The sequence below is a fragment of the Haliotis rubra genome, unplaced genomic scaffold (assembly GCF_003918875.1).
Source record: "Haliotis rubra isolate DU_JTF1 unplaced genomic scaffold, ASM391887v1 Scf225, whole genome shotgun sequence".
Taxonomy (NCBI): domain Eukaryota; kingdom Metazoa; phylum Mollusca; class Gastropoda; order Lepetellida; family Haliotidae; genus Haliotis; species Haliotis rubra.
This window is the reverse complement of record NW_025766281.1, coordinates 598,444-623,090: the sequence shown is the minus strand read 5'-3', so window position 1 is coordinate 623,090 and position 24,647 is coordinate 598,444. Positions and strand designations below refer to the sequence as shown.

At 39.7% G+C, this 24,647-nt stretch overlaps 1 long non-coding RNA gene across 1 annotated transcript; it reads right to left on the bottom strand.

Annotated features, from left to right (window-relative positions):
• Positions 1-2,342: 2,342 nt before the first annotated feature.
• On the bottom strand, positions 2,343-23,676 carry LOC124277632. Its single transcript, XR_006898878.1, has 3 exons — positions 23,607-23,676; positions 3,038-3,045; positions 2,343-2,353 (listed from the first exon to the last, which is right to left on the bottom strand). It is a non-coding gene; the product is annotated as an uncharacterized LOC124277632 (long non-coding RNA).
• Positions 23,677-24,647: the final 971 nt, after the last annotated feature.

Below are 24,647 nucleotides of genomic sequence, written 5' to 3'. Positions count from 1 at the left end.
ATGGATACAATTTCAAATTATGAATCTACGTTTAAAGTTGTGAACTTTTGTGATCCTTAGCAAAGTGTGAGTAGTAGATTATGCCCTGCATAGGAATATAGTTGCATTCGGTGTTCTTGTTATTTATTACCTTGGCAGACGTACTGCCACGTTGTCTTGTACTGCCATTGTGATTTGTAATGATTTTTGTGAAGTTACAACTTTTGATTACATCGCACTTCTTTGTTGTTTGTTGCTTTCACATATAGCAGAAGAAGAGTGAGTGAGTGAGTTAAAATTTAAAGTCACATCGGCAATATTTCAGCCATATCGTGACGAAAACAAGTTTAGAATTCACCATAAATACATGGAGAAGGTGGCTCTTCACGGGTGCTTAGAAGAAGAAGAGCTTTATTCAGTATTTATGGCCACATGACCAAGAGTACAATTCAATAAACAAAATAAAGCACATGGACAGGTGCAACATTTACAATTTATACAGGTAAATATAGTTTAAGATAAACTGCAATATATTTTAGGGGTTTTACATTCTATATTGCAAGCAACTAATTAAACTTTGATCTGGTTGGAGATATAATATACAAATCAGGAATGTATCAAGAGCGCCGTTGTGAATACAATCGACATACGAGCAAGAAATGACATTCATCTTGCATCAAATTTCAATTACATTTATCACATTTCATGGAATCAGCATTTACCTTATTATAATGTTGAATTTTAAGTTTATAACTCATGCATCTGAATTTGAATAAAACACGTAAGAGATCTTTATCACAAACAAAACTCTGATCTATATTTTTCAGGTTCAAGTACAGATTTATATGACGAGTAATGATTTAAGAATGACGAAGAAGTAATTTTTGCATACCAATTCTGGATATCTGTATCTTTACATATCTGTTTAAAAACACTTATAAAACTTGTTAAAACTTGCCTTCTGATAACCACACAAAAGAAAATTCAAAGTGAAATAAAAGTATACGTACATCGATTGCAACCACCTTTGTCGTCGTATGTTTTTAACATTTCAAAGCATGCCTTTGGAATACGATAACTTTCCATATGCAGGAGTCTACACCAGTACTTGATACAACGGGTGAAATACTGTACACAAAGATGGCTTCTACCCGTTTCACCGAGTACAATATTTGAAGATACATTTTTGCTAACATGAAGATATCTTTTGAAATAATAACTTTTCATTTTTTCAATATTTGCACGATAGATAAACCCCCATATTTCTGCACCATAAGGCGAAATCGGTGCAATTTTGCTATCAAATATGGTAGATGACACATTCAAAGTTATATTTTGATAAGTTTTGAAAAGAGAAAATATAGGAAATGAAGCCTTCCTGGCTTGTAAAGCTAACGTTTCACATGCTTTAGACCAGGACAGTTTTTATGTGAAAACAATGTCAAGTTATTTATAATCAGATGAAACATTCATGTTTGTACGAATATAAAGCCGTTTTTCGTTATTTCGAAGATAGCCATTATTCCTCAAATTAATAATGCAGGATTTATGTAAGTTAACTTGTAGACCCCATTTGATATAGAATCATTTCAACGTATCCAATTTGTTTCGTAAACACATTAATGTGTCACCAATGAGAGTGACCTCATCTGTGAATAACAATAAAGGCATATCATTCATACCATTTTCTGAGGCTCGTTTAGGAGGTAATAACGGTCAAAGAGACTTTAGTAATGAAAAATATTGGTGGAAGTGAGCGTATTGTTTGATATTTTACATAATAATGTCAGTGTAGATGTTTAAATGTCCCATTTATTATGATTTGAGAGAGAAATATTTTCCATACATTCAGTTAAAAATAAAAGACACAAGCTTCAAACATCACTGTTCCAGAAAACATAAAACCTCGGCGAATGGCCATTCATAGTTCAGACTCCGCTAAGTGTTAAAGACGAGACTATTTTTAATCAGTACTACCTGCTTATGGTTACTCAAACCCTATGTTATTCTTGAATAAATAAGTTAGAATAACTCGCGTCTGGTCACATGACGGTAAGACTTTTACGTCTAAGTTCGTATGATGCTTTCTTCCAGCCATGGTTTCTGAAGCCATTACACACAAGCACGCATGCACGCACGCACACACACACACACACACACACACACACACACACACACACACACACACACACACACACACTTGTAGACCCCATTGAGCAATACTGATTGATAATGACTTCAATGTTACAGTGTAGATCAATATTCAAGTCAAAACTTTTGCCTGCCCAACAGATCAGAAAATGTTTCCACACATATTCGGAAACGGTATGAACATGGAATTGAGAAAGATCATCATTAATTGTGTTTTAACTTACTCAGACATGGGCATTGCTCGTCGGTGATATTAAAGATACGCTGGAAATCAGCCTTAGCGTCTACCAGGAGGTCCAGGAGCTCCTGAATCTTGTTAGGAAGCTCATCAGGTCCAGGGTCAGATCCCAGGGATGGCACAAGAACAACCAGAAGAACCAAGAAGTGTCTGCTGTCGAACATCGTCATATTGATTCCGAATGACTTATCAGATCATCTTCACGAGTTATTATTGCCAGTGGAAAGTTAGGTGGACCAATGAAAATACTGACATGTGTCGAATATTGTATTGATCATTTAATATAACACATGTTCGTATTGATTTTTAAGCTTGAGAAGGTTTTTACCAAATATCTCATTCTCTTGTACTTATTATACTTTAAGATTGAAATTACACGCAATAAAAGTCATTACTGCAAATTTAATGAAAGGACACGTGTTATGTAATACAGCTCATTGTAGATAGTAGATCTACAGAAATCACATCTAGTTGTATATGCCACGTGTCTATTCATTTCATGAGCATACTGATTGATAATGACTTCAATGTGTTAATATTTACACCCGGCATAGGTTTGTATAAATCCATAGATATTTGAGACTGATACCTTTATGGACATAGGTGCGTACACAGATGAATTTTCTGTTCCTTTTCAAACAAAGAGGTTAAGAATTCCTTGGCACAAACAACATATCCTTAACGACATGATGGCATGTATCGTTGGTGCTACTATGGTATGCCTGTGTCTTTGACTACGAGGCCAATCCATGGAAGGACTCTGATCATTATAGGCAAACTTTATGGATAAAATCTTCTTTATGTGCTAGTCAAGCAGGAATACCTGACAACGATACAAGAATCTGTATCTAAACGTCGCACTCACGAATTAAAAAAGTTGTTGTCCATAAAGTTTGTCTATATATTACTAGCCTACTTCTAAAATGCCATCAACGAAGTGATCCTGAGCATAATGGAAAATGCTGCTTTCAAGCTTCTTTGGAATAGGCCAATATACAGTCTAAGAAGAATTCCTTCCAATAATCCTGCTTCCATGTTGAGAAAGGCAATGAAACATTTATGCTATAGAGTATTCCGTCACTTTTGAGACCATGGTGATTGGCAAGAAAAGCATGCTAATTATGCGGACCTCCTCTTTGAAATGTCTCGCATGCATCCCGAGTACACTGTCAATAGACTCCCTGTGTTTAGTGCCTCTTGATCTCTTGGCGCAAATATCTAAATCTAAATTATTTTGAAGCCCTTTTGCCATTACCTCCTGATCCTTGGCGCAGGCAATGAGAGTGCCTAGGTTCTCCACCAGGAGCAGCCCTTCTGACAGTCAGGGTAAGGTAGAATTAATCAGGTTTTAATCTTCAAACTATATTCATCTTTATTTTATAAACTGTCCTCGTCATGATATGTCTGAAATATTGCCGATGTAACGATAAATGTTAACTCACTCACTCGCTCTTTAATGAACGCCCCTCGTATCGTTAATGTCACCTTATGTCCATTATTACACATCATTGCCACATATCTCAACTTATGTCCACTATTACACCTCATGGCCACATATCTCACCTTATGTCCACTATTACACCTCATGGCCACATATCTCACTTTATGTCCACTATTACACCTCATGGCCACATATCTCACCTTATGTCCACTATTACACCTCATGGCAACATATCTCACCTTATGTCCACTATCACACCTACTGACGACATATCTCACCTTATGTCCACTATCCCACCTGTCATCCACCTTATGCAGACTATCCCACTTCTTGGCCACGTATCTCACCTTATGTACACTATCCCACACTATCCCACTTCATGGCCACATATCTCACCTTATGTCCACTATCCCACTTCTTGGCCACGTATCTCACCTTATGTCCACTATCCCACTTCTTGGCCACGTATCTCACATTATGTCCACTATCCCACTTCTTGGCCACATATCTCGTCTTATGTCCACTGTCCCACCTACTGACGACATATCTCACCTTATGTCCACTATCACACCTACTGACCACATATCTCACCTTATGTCCACTATCACACCTACTGACGACATATCTCACCTTATGCCCACTATCAGACTTCTTGGCCTCATATCTCACCTTATGCCCACTATCACACTTCTTGGCCTCTTCTTGGTATCTCACCTTATGTCCCATCCCACTTCTATCTCACTTCTTGGCCACGTATCTCTTTACCTTATGCTAACCACTATCACCTTATGTCCACTTCTACTGGCCACATATCTCACCTTATGTCAACTATCCACTTCTTGGCCACGTATCTCTTACCTTATGTCCACTATCCCACTTCTTGGCCACGTATCTCACCTTATGTCCTCTATCCCACTTCTTGGTCACGTATCTCTCATTATGTCCTCTATCCCACTTCTTGGCCACATATCTCACCTTATGTCCACTATCCCACCTACTGACGACATATCTCACCTTATGTCCACTATCACACCTACTGACGACATATTTCACCTTATGTCCACTATCCCACCTCTCATCCACCTTATGCAGAATATCCCACTTCTTGGCCACGTATCTCACCTTATGTCCACTATCCCACTTCTTGGCCATGTATCTCATTTTATGTCCACTATCACACCTACTGACGACATATCTCACCTTATGTCCACTATCTCACTTCTTGGCCACGTATCTGACCTTATGTCCACTATCACACCTACTGACCACATATCTCATCTTATGTCCACTATCCCACCTTCTTTCCCCATATCTCACTTCATATCCACTATAACACCTAATGGACACATATCACATTTTATGTGCACTATCCCAACAACTGACCACATATTTCACATGAATTTCATTGCCACAATCACACGGCCATTTATCTCATCGCCTCAATCAGACAGGCAGTCATTTCATCTCATCACCACAATCACAGAGCCACTCATCTCAACTCATCTCATTGCCACAGTCACACAGCCACTCACCTCATCTCATCGCCACAATCACATACCCACTTATCTCGTCTCATCGCCACAATCACACAGCCTCTCATCTCATCTCATCTCATCACCACAATCAAACAGCCACTCACCTCATCTCATCTTCACAATCACACAGCCGCTCTTTTCATCACCAAAATCTCACAGCCAGTCATCTCATCTCACCGCCACAATCACACAGCAACTCATCTCGTCTCATCGCCACAATCACACAGCCACTCATCCCATCTCATCACCACAATCACACAGCCACTCACTTCATCTCATCGTCACAATCACACATCCCCTCTCATCTCATAACCACAATCACACAGCAACTCTTTTCATCACCAAAATCTCACAGCCACTCTTTTCATCACCAAATTCTCACAGCCACTCATCTCATCTCATCGTCATAATCACATAGGCACTCATCCCATCTCATCGGTAAAATCACACATACACTCATCACATTTCATCACCACAATCACACAGCCGCTTATCTCATCGCATCACCACAATAACACCGCCACTTATCTCATCTCATCACCACAATAACACAGCCACTTATCTCATCTCATCACCACAATAACACAACCACTTATCTCATCTCATCACCACAATCACACAGCCACCCATCTCATCTCATCGTCACAATCACACAACCACTCATCTCATCTCATCGCCACAATCACACAGCCACCCATCTCATCTCATCTCATCACGACAATCACACAGCCATTCATCTCATCTCATCGCCACAATCACACAGCCACTCTTATCATCACCACAATCACACAGCCACTCATCTCATATCATCGTCACAATCTCACAGCCAGTCATCTCTTCTCATCACCACAATCACACAGACACTTATCTCATCTCATGACCACAATCACACAGCCACTTACCTCATTTCATCGTCACAATCACACAACCTCTCATTTCATCTCATCGCCAAAATCACACAGCCACTTATCTCATCTCATCGCTAAAATCACACAGTACTCATCTCCTCGTCACAATCACACAACCTCCCATCTCATCACATCTCCACAATCACACAGCCGCTCATCTGATCGCCACAATCACACAGCCATTCATTTCCTCGTCACAATAACACAGCCACTAATTTCATCTCATCGCCACAATCACACAGCCACTCATCTCATCTCATCGCCACAATCACACAGCCACATATCCCATCTCATCTCCACAATGACACAGCCGCTCATCTCATCTTATTGCCACAATCACACAGTCCCTCGATTCATCTCATCGGTACAATCACACAGCCACTTATCTCATCTCATCACCATAATCACAATCAGGATCTTCAGACTTTTGTCGTGTGTGTGTGTGTGCGTGCGTGCGTGCGTGCGTGTGTGTGTGTGTGTGTGTGTGTGTCTTTACCCAGATTAGGTATAACCATAGCGTTTTCTTAAACATGCAGCTGTTGCAGTGTAGAGCAATATTCAAGTTAAAGCTTTTCCCCAACAGATCAGAAAATGTTTCCACACATATTCGGAAACGGTATGAAAAAGGAATTAAGAAAAATCATCATTAATTGCGTATTAACTTACTTAGCTGCTTGCAGGAGTTCAAAGACCTCCTGAAACTCATCAGGTCAAGGTCAGATCCCAGGGATGGCACAAGAACAACCAGGTGAACCAGGAAGAGTCTGCCGTCGAACATCGTCATATTGATTCCGAGTGACTTATCACACCATCTTCACGAGTTATTATTGGCAGTTAGGTGGACCAATGAAAATACTGACATGTGTCGAATATTGTATTGATCATTTAACACATTTCAGTAAAAATACTTGCAAACCCCAGGCCATTTTCTAAACAGCGAAATAGATTGTGAATATAACACATGTTCGTATTGATTTTTAAGCTTGAGAAGGTTTTTACCAAATATCTCATTCTCTTGTACCTATTATACTGTAAGATAGAAATTACACGTGATAAAAGTCATTACTGCAAATTTAATGAAAGGACACATGTTATGTAGTACAGCTCATTGTAGATAGTAGATCTACAGAAATCACATCTAGTTGTATATGTCACGTGTCTATTCATTTCATGAGCATACTGATTGATAATGACTTCAATGTGTTAATATTTACACCCGGCATAGGTTTGTATAAATCCATAGATATTTGAGACTGATACCTATATGGACATAGGTGTGTACACAGATGAATTTTCTGTTCCTTTTCAAACAAAGAGGTTAAGAAGGAAAAGAGGACAATATGCGGACCTCGTCTTTTGTATGTCTTCTTTGAATCCCAAGTACTGAGGAAATATTAATATGAAATGTCGATTGTGCAATGAATCGCTGAGATTGTTTAAATGGAAAGGACTGTCAATTGATCCCAGGCATAGACAACGTATCTCTAACGACACTATGGCATGGCTTGTTGTTGTAACTACCATCCTCACCATGGCTGTGGATCTGACCCCGACGACCACCAATGGTACGACCCTAAACACGTCCCTGGCGTCATGGAGAATCATGTTTTTAAATGTGTTTGGAATTGACCTACCTAAAAGCCACTATCAACAAACCCGATCTTGCTTTTTTGGAGAAAAACATTTATATGTATAAATGAATTTTCTGTTCCTTTTGAAACAAAGAGGTTAAGAAGGAAAGGTGGGCAACATGCGGACCTCGTCTTTTGTATGTCTTGTTTGCATCCCAAGTACTGAGGAAATATTAATATGAAATGTCGATTGTGCAATGAATTCACAGAGACTTTCCAACACATTGTCATAATTCCTTGGCACAAACCGCATATCTTAAACGACATGATGGTATGTATCGTTGGTGCTACTATGGCATGCCTGTGGCTTTGACTACGAGGCCAATCCATGGAAGGACTCTGATCATTATTGGAAAACTTTATGGATAAAATCTTCTATATTTCGTGAGTCAAGCAGGAATACCTGACAACGATACAAGAATCTGTATCTAAACGTCGCACTCACGAATTAAAAAAGTTGTTATCCATAAAGTTTGTCTAAATATTACTAGCCTACTTCTAAAATGCCATCAACGAAGTGATCCTGAGTATAATGGAAAATGCTGCTTTCAAGCTTCTTTGGAATACACCAATATACCGTCTAAGAAGAATTCCTTCCAATAATCCTGCTTCCATGTTGAGAAAGGCAATGAAACATTTATGCTGTTGAGTATTCCGTCACTTTTGAGACCATGGTGATTGGCAAGAAAAGCATGCTAATTATGCGGACCTCTTCGCCAGTTTCGCTGCTGCCACTGCATTACGGTCTTGGTCCACCTCGATCTGGCACGTCGGTGTCGGAGCGTTAACGTCATGCCCCCTTGAAGGTCGATAGGCACGAATACCATGCTGACGGAGTCGTCTTGCCACTGGTCTGTCTGCTGACTGCATGCCCAAGGCTATTGGCGCTTGATGACGTCACAGTGAGGTAGCGGTTTCTCAGATGAAGCACCAGTAAAATCGATCTTCCTGTGGGGTCGTGACCTTGGGTCTGCCACTCCTGGGTCTGTCAGCTTATGTCCACTATCACACCACCGACGACATATATCTCACCTTAGCCCACTTTCATCACACTACTGCCAGTCTGTTTGTGACCGTGTGACAAGTCTGGCGATGGTGGACTTGCAGCATCCCATGATCGTGGCCACGTGGTCCTGTGTTGCGCCCATCTGAAGCATACCAATTACTCTTTCCCTCTGTTCTTTGGTCAATCGAGGCATGTTGGCTGCTTTCAATCGTGTCACATGATGAGAGAGAACACATCTAGTCAGGTTTATACCCTCATGTCATACGGGTAACCTTGTGCACAATTTCCATTTTTTCTGTGCGAATTCATTTAACTCAACAATCATCAAAATCTCGTGCACTTGTTCACAGGTTGTATTCGAGGAATGTGTTTTCAGCCGTTTTTCAACAGATTGGCAATTATTTTGACAATTTATGATAATTTTTATTTTGGTGTGGTTTCTTTTCAACGCTAGTTTATCTAGTTTATCACCTTATGTCCACTATCCCACCTCTCATCCACCTTATGCAGACTATCCCACTTCTTGACCACATATCTCACCTCATATCCACTATATCACCTAATGGACACATATCACATCTTATGTGCACTATCCCAACTACTGACCACATATCTCACATGAATGTCATTGCCACAATCACACGGCCACTCATCTTATCGCCACAATCAGACAGCCAGCAATCTCATTTCATCACCACAATCAGACAGGCAGTCATTTCATGTCATCTCCACAATCACACAGCCTCTCATGTCATCACATTTATCTTACAGCCACCCATCTCATCTCATTGCCACAATCACACAGTCACTCATCTCATCTCATCGCCACAATCACACAGTCACTCATCTCATCTCATCTCCACAATCACACAGCCGCTCATCTGATCGCCACAATCACACAGCCATTCATTTCCTCGTCACAATAACACAGCCACTAATTTCATCTCATCGCCACAATCACACAGCCACTCATCTCATCTCATCGCCACAATCAGGATCTTCAGACTTTGTCGTGTGTGTGTGTGTGCGTGCGTGCGTGCGTGCGTGCGTGCGTGCGTGTGTGTGTGTGTGTGTGTGTGTGTGTGTGTGTCTTTACCCAGGTTAGGTATAACCATAGCGTTTTCTTAAACATGCAGCTGTTGCAGTGTAGAGCAATATTCAAGTTAAAGCTTTTCCCCAACAGATCAGAAAATGTTTCCACACATATTCGGAAACGGTATGAAAAAGGAATTAAGAAAAATCATCATTAATTGCGTATTAACTTACTTAGCTGCTTGCAGGAGTTCAAAGACCTCCTGAAACTCATCAGGTCAAGGTCAGATCCCAGGGACGCACAAGAACAACCAGGTGAACCAGGAAGAGTCTGCCGTCGAACATCGTCATATTGATTCCGAGTGACTTATCACACCATCTTCACGAGTTATTATTGGCAGTTAGGTGGACCAATGAAAATACTGACATGTGTCGAATATTGTATTGATCATTTAACACATTTCAGTAAAAATACTTGCAAACCCCAGGCCATTTTCTAAACAGCGAAATAGATTGTGAATATAACACATGTTCGTATTGATTTTTAAGCTTGAGAAGGTTTTTACCAAATATCTCATTCTCTTGTACCTATTATACTGTAAGATAGAAATTACACGTGATAACAGTCATTACTGCAAATTTAATGAAAGGACACATGTTATGTAGTACAGCTCATTGTAGATAGTAGATCTACAGAAATCACATCTAGTTGTATATGTCACGTGTCTATTCATTTCATGAGCATACTGATTGATAATGACTTCAATGTGTTAATATTTACACCCGGCATAGGTTTGTATAAATCCATAGATATTTGAGACTGATACCTATATGGACATAGGTGTGTACACAGATGAATTTTCTGTTCCTTTTCAAACAAAGAGGTTAAGAAGGAAAAGAGGACAATATCTGGACCTCGTCTTTTGTATGTCTTCTTTGAATCCCAAGTACTGAGGAAATATTAATATGAAATGTCGATTGTGCAATGAATCGCTGAGATTGTTTAAATGGAAAGGACTGTCAATTGATCCCAGGCATAGACAACGTATCTCTAACGACACTATGGCATGGCTTGTTGTTGTAACTACCATCCTCACCATGGCTGTGGATCTGACCCCCGACGACCACCAATGGTACGACCCTAAACACGTCCCTGGCGTCATGGAGAATCATGTTTTTAAATGTGTTTGGAATTGACCTACCTAAAAGCCACTATCAACAAACCCGATCTTGCTTTTTTGGAGAAAAACATTTATATGTATAAATGAATTTTCTGTTCCTTTTGAAACAAAGAGGTTAAGAAGGAAAGGTGGGCAACATGCGGACCTCGTCTTTTGTATGTCTTGTTTGCATCCCAAGTACTGAGGAAATATTAATATGAAATGTCGATTGTGCAATGAATTCACAGAGACTTTCCAACACATTGTCATAATTCCTTAACAAACCGCATATCTTAAACGACATGATGGTATGTATCGTTGGTGCTATGGCATGCCTGTGGCTTTGACTACGAGGCCAATCCATGGAAGGACTCTGATCATTATTGGAAAACTTTATGGATAAAATCTTCTATATTTCGTGAGTCAAGCAGGAATACCTGACAACGATACAAGAATCTGTATCTAAACGTCGCACTCACGAATTAAAAAAGTTGTTATCCATAAAGTTTGTCTAAATATTACTAGCCTACTTCTAAAATGCCATCAACGAAGTGATCCTGAGTATAATGGAAAATGCTGCTTTCAAGCTTCTTTGGAATACACCAATATACCGTCTATGAAGAATTCCTTCCAATAATCCTGCTTCCATGTTGAGAAAGGCAATGAAACATTTATGCTGTTGAGTATTCCGTCACTTTTGAGACCATGGTGATTGGCAAGAAAAGCATGCTAATTATGCGGACCTCTTCGCCAGTTTCGCTGCTGCCACTGCATTACGGTCTTGGTCCACCTCGATCTGGCACGTCGGTGTCGGAGCGTTAACGTCATGCCCTTGAAAGGTCGATAGGCACGAATACCATGCTGACGGAGTCGTCTTGCTACGGTCTGTCTGCTGACTGCATGCCCAAGGCTATTGGCGCTTGATGACGTCACAGTGAGGTAGCGGTTTCTCAGATGAAGCACCAGTAAAAATCGATCTTCCTGTGGGGTCGTGACCTTGGGTCTGCCACTCCTGGGTCTGTCAGCAGTACTGCCAGTCTGTTTGTGACCGTGTGGCAAGTCTGGCGATGGTGGACTTGCAGCATCCCATGATCGTGGCCACGTGGTCCTGTGTTGCGCCCATCTGAAGCATACCAATTACTCTTTCCCTCTGTTCTTTGGTCAATCGAGGCATGTTGGCTGCTTTCAATCGTGTCACATGATGAGAGAGAACACATCTAGTCAGGTTTATACCCTCATGTCATACGGGTAACCTTGTGCACAATTTCCATTTTTTCTGTGCGAATTCATTTAACTCAACAATCATCAAAATCTCGTGCACTTGTTCACAGGTTGTATTCGAGGAATGTGTTTTCAGCCGTTTTTCAACAGATTGGCAATTATTTTGACAATTTATGATAATTTTATTTTGGTGTGGTTTCTTTTCAACGCTAGTTTATCTAGTTTATCACCCTATGTCCACTATCCCACCTCTCATCCACCTTATGCAGACTATCCCACTTCTTGACCACATATCTCACCTCATATCCACTATATCACCTAATGGACACATATCACATCTTATGTGCACTATCCCAACTACTGACCACATATCTCACATGAATGTCATTGCCACAATCACACGGCCACTCATCTTATCGCCACAATCAGACAGCCAGCAATCTCATTTCATCACCACAATCAGACAGGCAGTCATTTCATGTCATCTCCACAATCACACAGCCTCTCATGTCATCACATTTATCTTACAGCCACCCATCTCATCTCATTGCCACAATAACACAGTCACTCATCTCATCTCATCGCCACAATCACACAGTCACTCATCTCATCTCATCGCCACAATCACACAGCCACTCTTATCATCACCACAATCACAAAGCCGCTCATCTCATATCATCGCCACCATCACACAGTCACTCATCTCATCTCATCACCACAATCACACAGCCACCCATCTCATCTCGTCGCCACAATCACACAGTCACTCATCTCATCTCATCGCCACAATCACACAGTCACTCATCTTGTCTCATCGCCACAATCACACAGCCACCCATGTCATCTCATCACCACAATCACACAGCCACCCATCTCATCTCATCGCCACAGTCACACAGCCATTCATCTCATCGCCTCAATCACACAACCACATCATCTCATCTCATTGCCACAATCACACAGTCACTCATCTCATCCCATCGCCACAATCACACAGCCACACATCTCATCTAATCGCCACAATCACGCAGCCATACATCTCATCGCCACAATCACACAGTCACTCATCTCATCTCATCACCACAATCACACAGACACTCTTCTCATTTCATCGCCACAATCACACAGCAACTATATCATCTCATCGCCACAATCACACAGCCACTCATCTCATCTCATAGCCACAATCACACAGTCACTCATCTCATCTCATTGCCACAGTCACACAACCTCTCATCTCATCTAATCTCATCGCCACAGTCACAGAGCCACACATTTCATCTCATCGCCATAATCACACAGCCGCTCATCTCATGGCATCTCATCGCCACAATCACACGTCATAGCCTCTATCAAACGTCATGATCATTCGTCTCAACTGATTTCTACCATCCCACTTCAAGACCTTGAGAGCTCCTGATGAGTAATGGCGTCCTCTCGTCACCACAAATACTACCCCACACTCACACCCACAAAGGGTACGACCTCTTGTACGCAACAACGGGCAGTACGTTCTCCTCTTCGACGATGAACACGTTGTCTGAAGAGATCATCCTACCTCATGGCCTTTTTCTCATTAAATGGACTCCTATTTCCTTTTGTCCAGGATCCACCCTCAGTGATACTACCCAGTTTATTGAGAAGTCACACTACCTCATGGCCTCTTTTCTCATTCCATGGGCCCTTGTATATATAGACAGTGTGTAGAACAGAATAGCAGTCCAATCCACTCGTTCGCTGGTCTTAAAAGTGAAACAGAGGGCTTAATTGTGCTGCCCAAGAGCAGTCACTTCCCATTCTTAAAGGAGATGTTTACATGAAATGTCGATTGTGCAATGAATTCACAGAAACTGTCCAACACCAATATCTAATATCCGCTCTCAATGATACTATCCAGTGCAGTGAAAACTCATTCTTCCTCATAACCTCCTTCTCATTTCATGAACCCATGTCCATGTCCATTTTCACTCGCAATCGCCAAAATGTGATTCTCTTGAGAAAATATTAATATGAAATGTTGATTGTGCAATGAACTCACAGAAACTACCCAACACCTTGTCAGTAGGTGCACTTCCTTGTCACAAACAACGTTTCTAAACCAAGATAATGGCATAGCGCATTGATTCTACTAGTCTTCGCCATATCTGTGCCTCGAAGGTCCATCCATGCTACGACCCAGAGCATGTCCAGGGCATCATTAAATAGATGTTTTTAAACTTCTTTGAAATGGGCACATATACGGCCTAAGAAAAACTCCTGCCAATAAACCTGATCTTGTCCTTTTCGACATAGCCAATGCAATATCTAAGCTGTCGAAGATTCTGGCCCTCTTGGCAGCAATGTGATTGTCAAGATTGAGGAAAAGCAGCTAAAAATGCGGACCTCACTTTTGAAATGTCTCACTTGCATCCCAAGTACACAGTCGTCAGACTGGTCATTGTTCTCTGTGCCCTTGATTTGGTACCTCCTGATCTCTTGGCGCAGACTGGAAAAGTGCTCGGGTTCTCCACCGGGAGCACAGCCCTTCTAACAGTCTGAGTAATGCAGAAGGCTGCAGCGCTCGCTGTATGGGCTGCGCGTAGAGGGGTCAAGGGCGCCTGAGCTGATGAGCCATACCAGCCTGACTGACTGTCCGAGGACCGCCTGACCTCTCACTGCTCCATATTACTGTAAACCATAATAATGTCAACGCGTAGCTACGATCAACTAGGGAACTAGCTCATATTTAAGATGACATGTGCGTGGACGAAGACGAAGGCATAGTTGAGTTCAAACGTCTTTCGTTGGTTATACAATACATGATGTAAACAAGTATACATGAATGAGGTGAGCGAAGCTCCAGCTCAACCCCAGGGCGTTTCCTATATGCGGCATTATCCTGCTCGTGGTCGTCCCTACACCGGCAGTCAGAATACCGGACTGCTTGACAATATAGACGTGAGCGTATATATACAGTTTATGACTGTATTACTTACTTGACAAGTGGAACGATAATATGGCCTCGGATGTTTTTACTTCACTTAGTAACTCATATCCTTCATTACAAGATATGATTGATGGAGTTGACGATAACCTCAATAAGGGTTTAGATGTGTTTGTGAAAGCAGTTCTCTCCGCATCTGAAGGTATGAAAAAATCCTTTATAAGTGGGTCTTTTATAATCCTTTATAATCTGAAATGTAAAAAAGCTAAGCAAGAAGCACGACAGCATTTGAGACGATTTAAACGTCATGAATCATGTGAAAGTAAACGTGCCTACTGCTAGATGAGAAACAAATATAGAAATGTTTGTCGAATATCAAAGTATGATTACCAATACAGAAAAATAATTATTCTTAAAGATACCGTTAAAAATTCCCCTAGATTTTGGAAAGAATTGAGGAATATTTCTAGACGTGACAACAGAAGCGCTAACATTCAACTGGATAGTTGGTTGGATCATTTTCAGAATGTATTCCAAAGCATAGATGTACCAGCCACTAATAATGATACAACCGTCCAATAGGATAAACTACTTGAAGATCCTGATCTAGATATTCTTGAATCACCTATAACTGATTCTAAAATTCATGTTGCAAGCCAACACTTAAAGAATGGTTAATCCCCAGGAAATGATCATATCATAATTAAAATGATAAAATGTTCAGAAGCAGTCATTATCCCGTTTTTGAGCCAATTATTTAACAAGCTGTTCAGCGATGCTTTATTTCCGGACCAGTGGTCAAAGGCAATTATCATCCCTCTTCATAAAAGGGTAATAAAGTTAATCCCGATAGTTATAGAGGAATATCTATACTTTGTACTTTGAGTAAAATTTATACTTGTATACTTAACGCAAGATTGACAAATTGGGCTACTCTAAGAGACAAATTTACAGAAACCCAGGCTGGCTTTAGAAATAGATATTCAGCAGTTGATCACATTTTCACGCTATATACTATCATTCAAAAAACTTTACTGAGGAAGAAAAAGAAATTATATGTCGCCTTTGTTGACTTCCAAAAGGCCTTTGATTCTATCGGCCGTATAAAAAGTATGGGAAAGTCTTTATGCAACTGGTATAAGTGGAAAGATCAGTTAATCTAGAGAAAAACTCAGATTGTGAAGGTGAACGTGTTTTAGCAGTTGATTCATATAGATATCTAGGTATTCTTCTTTCAACTTCTCACCTTCATCAAGAAGGAACTTCGCCAGGGCTGATTGGTCATTATATGAGGCTTTGTGTGTTGAACATTAAAACATGACGTATTTGCGAACATCGAAGATCCTATACAATTGTTTTCTGATATCCTCAATGACATTGCTGATCAAAGTATACCCAAGTCCTCTGCAATTCCACATATTTGTAAACCATGGTTTACTAATGACTGTAAACAGGCCAGAAAGAGTAGAAAGAAAGCTGAAAAGTATTTTCGCCGACATCCTACAGTTCATAATTTAGATAAAGTAAAAAATTTAAATGCCAAGGCTCGACGCACTTTTAAACAGACTAAGCGTCAGTCTTGGAGGAACTATGTTTCCAAAATTAATTCCTGTACACATATGTCAAAGGTGTGGAATATGATACAAAGAATTAATGGCAAAGGTTCCAAATCTACTGTTCACCATCTGAAGGATGGTGATAATTTATTAACTGAAAAGTCTGATATTGCCAATAAGATTGGTAAAACTCTCGCAAAACATTCTTCTTCGTCAAATTACGTCCCAGAATTTCAACAATACCAGAAACGACAGGAGAAGAAGAGAATAATTTTTAACTCAGACAATGGCGAAGACTATAATGAATTATTTTCATTACATGAGCTACACACTGCCCTTGAGCAAGCTCATGATACAGCAACAGGAGCTGATAACATACACTATCAGCTCTTGAAGCATTTACCGGAATCATGTTTGGAAACACTTCTAAATATGTTTGATTCAATATGGACTTCAGGGAATTTCCCAACTTCCCGGCGTAATGCCATTGTAGTCCCTATTCCAAAACCTGGCCGGGATCATACTGATCCGTCTAATTATAGACCAATCTCTTTTACGAGTTGTGTCTGTAATACCATGGAAAGAATGGTGAATAATAGATTAACTTGGTATCTTGAAACCAATAACCTGATATCAGATATCCAATGTGGCTTCAGGAAAAATCGTAGTACCATTGATCATTTGGTACGTTTAGAATCCTTTGTTAAAAATGCCATAGTATTACTAACTAAACAACATGCAGTATAAATTTTCTTTGATCTTGAGAAAGCTTATGATACGACCTGGAAGCATGGCATTTTGAAGGATTTACTTTGGTTTGAGGGGTCGTTTACCTCTTTTTATATCACAGTTTTTAAGAAACAGGCAATTTCAAGTCCGAGTGGATTAAACCCTGTCTGACAATTATAATCAGGATCAGGGTGTCCCACAAGGCAGTATTTTGTCTGTCACTTTATTTAGTATCAAGATCAACAGTTTATCCAAGGTTTTAAATGGATCACTTTTTGTGGATGATTTTAATATTTCTTGTCGTGGTAAAAATATGCATACTATTGAACGGCAATTGCAGTTGTGTTTAAATAAAATAAATAAATGGTGTCTTAAAAACGGCTTTAAATTTTCCAAGTCCAAAACTAATTGTCTACACTTTTGTAGAAAATATAAGCCGCATAAAGACCCTGAACTATCTTTAAATGGCACGCCCATCAAAGTTGTAAAGGAGGCCAAGTTCTTGGGTCTTATTTTCGACTCCCATTTAACTTTTTTGCCGCATATTAAATCCCTTAAAGCCAAATGCCTGAAGGCCCTTGATTTGTTGAAAGTTGTTTCCAACTCAAAGTGGGGAGGGGATCAAGCTACCCTCCTCCACCTATATCGACCATTGGTCTGCTCGAAACTTGATTATGGCTCCATCGTCTATGGTGGAGCTTGCAATAGCAACCTAAAACTACTTGATTCTGTCCATCACCAAGGTCTAAGACTTTATCTTGGGTCCTTTAGAACCTCTCCTATTGATAGTCTCTATGTTGAGGCTGATGAGCCATCCCTTAACCATCGTCGTATCAAATTATTATTACAGTATATAACAAAACTCTATTCTAATGAGTCTAATCCTGCATTTAACTGTGTTTTCAACTCTCATTATGAGGATTTATACAAGAAAAAGTCTTCTCTTGTTCCGCCTCTTGGTCTAAGAATTAAACCATTCATTTCTGCTGCCAGCATTGAGCTGGGAAATATATCTCCTTCCCGCTTGCTTTTTTCTCCTCCTTGGCAACAGAAGTTGACCTAACTCTGACAAAGTTTAAGAACAATGAAACTAATGAATTACAATATAAACAAGAACATAATCAATTAAAAAATAAATATAATACATACAAATCCTTATTTACAGATGGGCCCAAGGATGGTGGCGCGGTGGCATGTGCATTGGATCCTGAACAATATCTTCTCGACTTCCAAATAACAGCTCTATTTTCACAGCAGAAGCTAACGCCATATTAACAGCTCTTCAATATATTAATAAACACCGTAAATATAAACAATACATCATCTTTTCCGATTCTCTTTCTTGTCTTCAGGCTATTAAAAATCTTTCTTGTAAACATCCACTTTTATTAGAAATTATTGAATTGTATAATGAGCTTGCTACTGGCCAATGCGACATTGTCTTTTGTTGGTTACGTTGGTATTTCTGGGAACACAATGGCCGATCTTGCTGCTAAGGCAGCACTCAACAAATCTGTGACACCACTTCTTATTCCATACTCTGATTACAAAGCTAGCATTAGAACTTACATCCGTGATCAGACGCAAAAGAAGTGGGACTCCCAAGTAGGTATTAATAAATTACATGAAATAAAACCCTATATTGGTTACACCTACTTGGGTTGTCAGTCCAGATTTGAAGAGGTCATCATGCGACGATGTCGCATTTGCCATTCAAGGTATACTCATGAATACCTGTTAAAAGGTGACGCTCCTCCGTTTTGTATCCCTTGTGATGAAAGAATCACAGACTGTATTGATTTTGCCATCACACGGGATAAATATTTTAATGTCAAAACAGTGAAGGATCTTTTTAGTGTTAATTATCATTTAATCATTGAATTTTTAAAAGAAATAGAATTGCTAGATAAATTTTGATGAATAGTTTGTAAATAGATATATATTTTATTACTGGTAGTTTAGATGAGTAACTTAGATTGTTAGTGGCTGTACCCTCAAAGGGGGTTAAAGTACTGTAAAATTATTGTCCTCCTGAGAGGGTACGTAAATCCCAAAACTTTCAAAGTAAAATGTAAATTTACCAGATTTTAATCGTAGTATTTTTGTTCTTTTAACTGCCGGCTAAATTTTCCTACAATCGCCAGCGGCTGAAGGGATGGTGTAAATCCAGCTAGGGTCCATGCAGGTAGCAAAGGTACTGTAAGCCTATCCCGATGGTCTCTAGTATGGTGAACTACCTTCAGTTGTTGGTGATCTATAGCCTTTTTGTATATTGTGTTGTCCTCTATAGTTAAAATGTTTGAGATTTAATTACTAGTTTTACATTTATATCTGTGATATTCTAGTTGTTTTACTGTCCTTCGTTGACAGGATATTATACTGTATCTTTAATTATTGTTAATATATATGTTGTTTTAGTCACGATATGTCTGAAATATTGCCAAAGTGACTTTATATTTTAACTCACTCTCTCTTGAAACAGTACGGCCTAGATCCTACGTGTTTTTTCTCCTCCCCCGGTCTCACTATGGACGCCTTGTTGAAAAAGACTGGTGTGGAACTGAAACTTCTGACGGATTACGACACGCACTTATTCATAGAGAAAGGCTTGCGAGGCCGGATTTTCATGGCCGTCAAATGGTACGCGAAGGCCAACAACAAGTATGTGGAAGGACACGACCCGACCAAAACAACCAAACACATTCTTTATCTCGATGCCAACAATCTGTACGGCTGGGCCATGAGTCGAAATCTCCCCACCAGGGGATTCGAATGGGTCTCGTCCTCCAATATCGATGTCGAAAGCATCACACCGGATTCAAACAAAGGCTACATACTCGAAGTGGACTTACACTATCCCACAGAATTACAAGAATTGAACAACAGCTACCCGCTCGCTCCCGAGCGATTAACAGAGAACCCAGACTGCATGTCCGAATATCAACAAACGTTGCTCGGGAAAAATAAGCTGAGATGAGGTGTAGCGGGAGCTCAAAGCAGCCAAGCCATCGCCGAGAGATTCAATCGCACCTCAACCGAACGCCTATTCTCACAAAAGTACTCACAGGATTTAATCAATCCCGGAAACAGAAATACGGAATGGGTCGTACGCTTGCCGCGAGCGGTGGCTTCCATCAGCAGCGAAGTCACCAGACTCGTGGGCAAGAGACCCGTCGAAGACATCAAAATGAAATCTATCACTGCCGATTCGTCAGCAGCAGCATGTTGCGCTAAAACAAAAAGAAAATTACCAGACCGGGTCAGCATTACGTACTTGTACCAGCTGGGTGAATACGAGGGAGACAGCAGAAAACGTGCCACCAAAACCGATATGGTCCATGAAAACTTACAACGTCGACCTAGTCAACATCAAAGACGGCGAACCGAACTTGTACAACTTAAAAGACGGACCGAGTAGACCATTTGTCAAGGAAGAGTTGATGATCGTACCTCATGACAAGGTGTTAACGTCGTAATAAACAGACGGTTTAGGCAAGACCTTAAAAAGTGGTTGGATACCAAGTTATTAATCTACAACCTTTTCGGCTGTCCAACAGTAACCATCGCAATCTTCCCTCGCCACAATACTTGTAAATCCCCTTGTTATCACGTACTTGGGATTAGCCTTTAATGCTCCCTCAAGACTTCTTTTTGCCAAGATAATCCCATTTTTAACACAACTGTACAGCGACCTGCACACTTCATTCAAACATATAAACGAGCCGTTCTTCCTGATAGGGATGATATTTTCTGAATACACCCACTATCATTCTATGTTTCATCCACGTCCTTGAGTCACTGTTCAACTAAATACTGATAGTACTTTTTTTCATCCTCATCCATTTGTTAATGTATACTCCTGAGTACATCTTAACTCTAATACATTCACACATAACATAGCCGAACTAGCACTGAGTCATCCATCTCAGCAAGCAACCCGGCAGTCAGCCAGCACTCTACTTTTTAGATCAGGAAAATCAATTAGCCAAGCTGTCAGTCAGCCAGCTTGCTCCATTTTTACGTTCCGGTGAACTCTGACCTATCACTCGCAGGATAGACCAGGAAAATCAATGCCTCATACCATAGGAGTTGTGGTGGCTGGGGACAAATACAGCTTGCTTCGTGCAGCCGCACAGCCGTGCGATAGTGAGTTCGTATCCTATCTGGCCTCTATGATTTCCTTGCAAATTGTTGAAACTTTCGATAGTAAGGTTATAAGGTTATCTAGAACGGGGCAGCTCTCGTCAAGAGTACGCAGTTGGATGCAATCCCACGAGGGAGGAAGCTTGCGCATCGCATCTATCTTCAAATTCATTCTCCCTTGTGGGATTGCGACCACAGCAGACATTTTGCTGTTTATATCAATGATGCTTATGCATATCAATCATCGTCTCAGTCGATCACACTCATTTATTCATCATTGGTGGAGCCTTTGTTAAACCTCATTAAGGATTTGGGGGGAATTGGTTTCGGACTATCATTACCTATACTACTTGTCCATCTTGTAGATATCCATGTGGTATTTTCTGTATGAATACAGGATCTCCATATTGATGGCTGTCATCAGATCTCTGTGGGAGAGACGTGTATACTTGCTTGGTCTGTGGTATCTCGCTGTTTCATCCTTAACTTGTAGGTTGTCAATTAGGTGGTTGCTGTATGATGCTCCATTCAAGATGTTGAGGTATGTTGATCAAGACGCTTGTAGTCTCTTCAGGTAGACGTAGAACTTAAGGAATCATCCTTGATACACAATGTTAATTGTAGGCACATATAGAGGTTTTCAAGATCGGGAGTAAACTAAAAAGTTACTCCAGCTGGATTCTAACACCAGATGTCAACGCGTAGATACGTTCGACTGGGGAACTAGCTCATCATTAAGATGAAATGTGCGTTGACGAAGACGAAGTCATAGTTGATTTCAAACGTCTTTCGTTGCCTTTTCGATATTTACACTGCATTTGTAACTGGAATCTTTCCAAATTATTAGTGCTAAAATTTAGTAAATTCAATCAACAAAGTTTCAACACAATTACACGAAGATTCACTTAATTTAATGTGTGGATACCTTCTCAAAAAGAGATGGTGCCATGTCAAGTAAATGTCAACACATCTGTCATTTTGACGAAATGTAACAAAAACTGACCCAGAAAAATATTGTCAGTTACCGGAGAACCATCGATAAATCGTACATTATAATTTCATAAATGTATATTTATCATCTACGTAGGTCTAATTAAATATCACCTAGATAACGATGAATACTCGGTTCTTCCATACTTACTTGAAACTGATAGACACAGAATTAACAATTCCATTATGAAGTATGAATTTATAATTTATTGATGTGGCGGAACAGTGGCCATATGTTATACTTCTTTTGGTGATACCTGGGATGAATACGTAATGAAAGCTACATCTTCTAAATGTCCAGAAAATACATCATCAATCATGCAATGTTAACTGCTCACAATGCCATATATTCAGTTTCCAGAATCTTTTAGAATATACCCAAGGTGTCAATTCTTTACATTCGTTTTGATGATATCGGACAATAATTCATCATTGATGTATTTTGTGATGGATGTGCGTATGTCCATCACCTTAAACATTATGTAATATAGAGGCGGGATTTCATTCGCCAGCTTCCTTTCTCATGAAGAAAGCAGTCTGTACACTACATTAAAAATATTATTAGGTCAGTTATTTTTCAAAACCATTTAGTATTTCAATGCTTGATTTGCTATCAAAGAACCAAACTAGTAACAGTTACGTCACAATGGAAGCTGTTATTTTCAGCGAATATATCCTCAAGTGAATATTTGTTTGAAAACATTGACTGCTGTGTTAGATGAAGAAACATTGACTGTTATGTTAACTGAGAACATATGCTGACACATCGTGGAAAATAAAAGTGTGTTTTCTTCAAAACACAGACTGTTTATGTTGATTTGAAAATTTGACAGATACGTTGCTTTCTGTAACTCTATGAAGAAACATAATTCTTGAGCCACTGGCAACATGTTTTTACAATTATGCCTTATAAAGTTGGAGAAAATAGAAAACAGCTTTCTATAGAATAATTAGAAGGTAAACATACTGTGTTGGAACATTAGAGGTATATCACGAAATAATAATAGCTCTGAATTTGATTTAAAACTGAACGTTTACTGTAAATGTGAATGTATATTGTACTGATGTAGTGGAAGAGTTGCCAGATGTTATACGCCTTCTGGCGATGCCTGGGGAGAATGAGTAATTAAAGCTATGTATTTTTAATGCCTAGAAAAGTCCACGTCACACAGGCAAAGTTAACTGCTCACAATTCCATTTGTTCAGTTTCCAGAATCATTTAGAATATACATAATATGCCAATTTTTTACAATTATTTTGATAATATCGGACAATAATTCCTCATTGATGTATTTTGTAATGTATGTATGTATGTCCATGAACTTGAAAATCATGTAATATAGAGGCGGAATCTCATCCGTCAGCCTCTTTCTAATGAAGTATACAGTTTGTCAACTACAATAATAACGTTTTATGCCAGTAGGACGATTATCGATTATCGTTACATTGATGACTGATTACTTCCTGTTCAACCCAGGAAAATTTGCCTCTGGTTGCCAATATTTCATGTCATGGTAACCCTTCTAGGAGTAAAACACAACTATTTTGGATAGGCTCACAACGCTCGTCAGATGTAATATTATGTAAATAAAGGAAATTAGACTGGGAAAAGAAATGTTTCACCCTTTTAGGCATCACCTTTACACACAACCTGGCGGAAATGGTCGAAAACAATTACGAGGACAAACTAAAAGGCATTTAGTCAATTATGAATTTATTGTTACAATGTGATCTAACTTCATTAGGAAGAAATGCTATATTAAAAAGCTTAATCCTACCAAAACTCAACCAGCTATTCACGTGGCTTCAAGATCCTAACGATAAACTAATCAAAGAATTTGAATCATTGAATCACTCTGTTTCAGATTTATATAGAAAAACAAACACGATAACATTAGTAGAAACATAATTACAAAACCATATGATGAAGGAGGACTACCAGCTCCAAACATAAGGCGGATAATATCTTCTAAAACATATCATGAATTAGACGACTATTGGAAG